Source organism: Lepeophtheirus salmonis, chromosome 1 (genome assembly GCF_016086655.4).
Source record: "Lepeophtheirus salmonis chromosome 1, UVic_Lsal_1.4, whole genome shotgun sequence".
Classification (NCBI taxonomy): domain Eukaryota; kingdom Metazoa; phylum Arthropoda; class Copepoda; order Siphonostomatoida; family Caligidae; genus Lepeophtheirus; species Lepeophtheirus salmonis.
In genome coordinates, this window is record NC_052131.2 from 28,295,197 (window position 1) to 28,300,517 (window position 5,321).

The window sequence follows — 5,321 nt, forward strand, 5'->3', positions numbered from 1 at the left end:
ATATATACAATTATTATTTACAATTTATTTTTTTTTTCGAAAAAATTAGAAAAATTGTATTAAATTTCAAATTTTAAATATTTTGCAAAAAAAATTGGGATAACTCCATAACGTAAGACCAGGGTTGGGTTTGCCATGAGCAGGGCATAATGTAAAATACAGAACCTTTTTATTTCCATGATCTGCAATATGTGAAGTCACTGTTGCTTATGTTGAAATGTGAAACCTAGGATAAATGTCCTTTCCTGAAATTGTATATAATTTTTCTGCATTCTTTAAATATTATGTCATTAATTACAATTTAATTTTTTTTTTCATAAAGGAATCAAGGTAAAGAGTGGACACTCAGAAGAAGAAAAGCAAGTTTTTCTTTTTCGTTACTGATTGGCTTAAAATTGTCAGCTGCCATAATACATATGGCGTGATACTTGCATCACGCACGTGAGAAGATTGACATGAGGTTTTTCTTTAACTCCTCTGGATCCAGTTTGTCCTTTTTGACAGAGCTCTTCTTGTTTTCTAGCGTTTCGGACTTGCTGACGGCGTAGACGGCCCAACTGCTTGAACTGCGCAATTATAAATTCGTCGATCACGTATACGTGTCTTTTTCTCGACTTGTACGCAAGCTACAGCGATCAGTTTTTTTTGTAACTAATTGTTTATGCTTTAATATATCGAAATAGGAATTAATTTCAATCACTCAGCCTTCATTAATTATGCGATTAGTAAGTGTTCAGATTTCAATGGATCATCCGGTATATTACAATGCTTCTTGGGTGCGTACATGAGAAACATATTCATTTCCCTTTTATTTATATCTTTGTTGTTGCTTTTTGTCTGTCCACTCTTTCCCTGGAGTCCTTTAGTTTTTCGATTCAGATGGGGTTATTTATTCTCAAAATGTTTACCAATAGGAATAACCCTCAATAAGGAAGATACTTGATGAATTATATTGTTTGAACGTGTACATATGTGAGCGCCGAACCTGCCAATGACTACAAGGGTATCTTTTTGAAGGATCCCATTTAAAAAAAAAATTATTTTTTATGATAAAGAACTAATTAAGAAACCAAAGTTGTTTGTGAAGTATCTCTGTTCCATGATTATCTCTTGTATTTTAAAGAATAATAATCATGTTTATTATATAACAATTTGGTACAGTTTTAGTGGGTAGGTCATTTGTCTTCTAACTGTTAATTTATTCTGAGAGCAAATGGAATAATGTAAAGATTCACTTATTGTAATCGTACATAGGTACTTATAAGTAAATAAGTATGTATGTATGTACAATGCACATCCCAATGATCTGTATCTTGTTGCATAGTTATGCCTATATATGAATGAGAGTTTCTCTTACAATCATCGTTTCATAATTAGGTATAATCTTAAAAGCAGCATATAATTATATATGACATGGTTTGAGATTCGACCTCGGGTTCACTCCCAAAGTTTAAAAAAATATTAAGTAACGAATTCTTATAAGTAATACCTGTTTTCTAAACCTAAATTTTATGTAAATTTCAAATCTGAAGTCAAAGTTACAAAATATACAACGTTTTTTTATATATATTCATTTTTGTAAAGGTATGTCTAATGCGAAATAAAAATATATCTTCAGTAGTTTCAAGTTTTACAAACGAATCAATTATTCAAATACCTGTGGTTTTGAGACCTTGTAGTTGTTCTGTGACAAATTGCACCTTGATGTAGTTAATGTCAAGTAGCTGCTGGTCATACGATCTATCGTTCCGGAATATAGATATTTTGCTCAAAAATCGAGTTTCTGTTGCAGCCTAAAAAAAAAAATATCCAGTACTATTAAGTAGTTTGACTCAAATTCGGAATCATTTTCAAAAAGAAGTATATGCTGGGCATAATCGACCAAGTTTTTACGATTATTGCTCATTTTTTATTTTTGTTGAGGCCTCATGTAATGTGAAATTTTACATAAAATTTTAAATTCGTAAATCGTAGAAAAAAACAAAAAAAAAACAGAAATATTATAGGTGGTAGGTGAAAAATAAACACATCAGCCTAAAATATACTATTTCAGGTACAAACTTTTATATTTTCAAGTATCTAGCTCCAAAGGATTTTATGTACCATCCATTTTAATGACCGACAGAATTTTTTTCACACTTCAATAAAATTAGGGAGTAGGTGTAATTTTTTTTTTAAATGTCCCTGGACAAGAAGTAGTATAAATTAGTTATCAATTTAAAGCTAATTAAATTTTTTTAATAAAATGATACGTAAATCAAGCCTGTAGTCCTTTCCTATTAAGTATATTTTTATCATTTATATTTACAAAAACAAGTATTAATATGATCTATTTCGATTCACTCTTTAAGAAGGAAGTTCGTTATAATTTCATAGTTAACGATGTCCAATGTTCCATTCTAGGCACGAACTTTTCAACTTTGAATTTGACTGTGAAATAAAAATCATAGTTATTATATTAGTAAATGATATTTCAACCTTAAACCTGATGATTGTGATAAGTTAATCAAATATTTAGACATATTTAATATTATATATCACATTCAGAAATGCATGCAGCCCTTCATGGACGAGGTACCCACATTTATCTAGTTCTATAGTCGTAGTACAATCCTCTCCATGCCCTCTTGATGAAGAAATACACACCAGAAATCCGTTACAAGTCCCAGCATGATCCTATGAATGATGATGATTGTTGTAACTTGGAGGATTCATTCCAGAGTTGAGCTTGAAGTAGGATAGAGCATGTAAGTGATCCTGGAGAAGGGAGTTAGGGGCCCGAGCAATTTGGTTTTAGTTATTGTTTACGTAGATTTGAATTGTAAAAAGAGGAAGGGAATAGAAAAGGGGATAATGAAATTGATGATTGTCGATGCATGAGAAGGAGTAGGAGCGAATAGTAATATTAATAGACGATGAAGAAGAGGAGGAGTGACGGGATTTACTTGTATTTCCCTAGGTATAAATGATATTGACGGATTGTGATTCCATTCTACTCACTATTAAAGATTTATCATGACGTCATTTCTAATCTATAAGCAACATAAATTGTTCTTGTCCATCGTCCAACCATCAATGATCTCCAGTACCAACTGCCCACTGTTGCCCCACTGGTGGGGCACCTCTACAGCCCAACATATAAACTACTAACGTCTGTAGAAACTTAAATCGTATGACGTGACTAAGACTAAGTCCAAGACTGAATTTACTGAGAATGAAATTACTAGGAATGAAAAGACACGGGATGAATTTACTGGTCACAGTGCCATAGATTATATGACGTGGCGTCATATTTTCTAAAACACGCAACCTCTTTAAATATTAAATACTACTTCCTCCACCAGTAAAATTTTAATTTGTTCTAAGACAGAATATGATTGTAATCTCTACTAGTAGAATCAACGATTCTACTGTATTTTAATCTCTACTGTGATATATACAGTGACATAATATATGATCTCAAAATAAAGCATCATAATGGTGAGTTACATTTAAATAAATTTAAAGGGCACTAAACCTAAATAGGTTATTACAATAATTTATAGAGTGTAGGGCTTGTACTTTATGATGAATGAGTACCATAAGAAATATATGACAAATAGCTACACTCTACAGCATACCATCCATGAACTAAAGAGAAATGGATTTAATTAATCAACAAAATAAACAACAAGAACAGAAACCTTCAAATAAAAAAAAAAAAGTTCCACATATTTAGCAATAAATTATCCATAAGTGTAGTGTATTTTTAATCATGACTCTTTCAAACTATCTTGTAGATAAATTAGTCCCTAATAAACGACAATTTCTTGTTGTTGTAAACTGTACAATTATATTACTTAGACATATCCACTCACACAAATATTATCCTACGTTAATTATCCTTTGAATGAAGTAAGTAAAACATAGAATTTGGAATTCAATAATTAAAATGCTTGCCCAATACGTTCAAACAAGGAACTTATCTCCTTAAATTTATAAACATATCACAGTAAAACCCGGGAACTCTACCTTAATTTGCTCCGTAAGAAACATCGAGAAGCGACTGAGCAGTCGAGTTTCGAATCGATTTTCCCTATAAGAAGTAACCATCAAATTTTTACCCTAAAATTAGTTTTTATACAACTCTTTATTATGCCTTCCTTGGATATTATGTTTTTCCCTCCTAAATATAAAAAAAGTACGTAAATATAACCTCAAAATCATCAAAAATACAACGAAAGCCTCATTGTCAAAAGATCGAATAGTTTCGATTCTTAAGAAGGGAGATGGGAATAATTTTAATTATTGGAGATCTATAACTGTTCTCAATGAAGGATACAGAATCCTTTCGGGTGTTATAGCAGCAAAAATAGAGCCTATTCTGAACAAGAGGCTTGGTATGAAGTAGAAAGGATTCCTAAAGGGAAGTAAGATAACAGATATATCAAGAGATATAAAAACCCGCTATTGAGACTGTGCAAAATAAGGTGCTATCTTTGCAGTGGGCTTCAGTACGGCTTTTGATACTATCTTTCATGGCCATATTCTAAGGACGATTAAGAAACTTCTCCCTCGAAATTTTTTCAAACCAATACGGGCTTTACTTTACAATGGTACTTCCATTTGATCTATGGGAGATTTAGAAAGTGAACCCATAGTTTTAAAAAAGAGTTGTCACCAGGGGTGTCCCTCAGCTCCACTTCTTTTTTTCTGCAAGGTTGAAAGATCTGAGTGGTGGTATCCTAAGGAAGAACAAAGGCTTTGGAATTGATTTTGGTCTGCCTAAGCATATTCGCGATGGTTTCGGTTGTTCATCTTCGCACTTAAAAGATCAGCATTAAATCATTTACCCCCAATACTGTGATAAATGTCACTGAATAATTCCTCTCAAACAGAAACAGAAGCCACAAGAATTTGTGATTATTTTCGGGACTTACTCGAGTTACCTTGTAAATGGGCATACATAATTATGGTCTCAATCTCGAACATAAAGGATCGTAAAAAAATTACAAGCCAATTTCAAATTTCATCAGGCTGATTTATTTTAACACTACCTGTAAGGATTGTGGTAAAATGTTTAAATCGATAGTTCACGCTTTTGAAAGTTGTCCGGCTCTCAAAATTGTAATAGAATTTGTCATACTGAATGTTCTAAAGATTATGGAGAAGTGTGTCTCCTCTTTATTGTTATTTGGACTCCCTTCGAAAAGCCGAAATCCAAAAAATTGAGTATTAGAACATGCTATTACAAGCTGCAACAGCTTGATTGCAAAAAAATTAACCATCGAAGATCCCATCAGAGTAGAAAAGATATTCATCCTTTTTTACCAAGGTTCCTA

General features: G+C 32.1%; 2 long non-coding RNA genes across 2 annotated transcripts; one reads left to right on the top strand and one right to left on the bottom strand.

Moving 5' to 3' along the window:
• The first annotated feature begins 486 nt into the window (after nt 1–486).
• LOC139907612 (uncharacterized) lies at nt 487–1,620 on the top strand. The gene is made up of 3 exons (XR_011784327.1): nt 487–617; nt 684–776; nt 867–1,620. It is a non-coding gene; the product is annotated as an uncharacterized lncRNA (long non-coding RNA).
• Nucleotides 1,621–2,268: 648 nt separating this feature from the next.
• LOC121122193 (uncharacterized) lies at nt 2,269–3,269 on the bottom strand. The gene is made up of 2 exons (XR_005865734.2): nt 2,479–3,269; nt 2,269–2,430 (listed from the first exon to the last, which is right to left on the bottom strand). It is a non-coding gene; the product is annotated as an uncharacterized lncRNA (long non-coding RNA).
• Between the last annotated feature and the right edge of the window lie 2,052 nt (nt 3,270–5,321).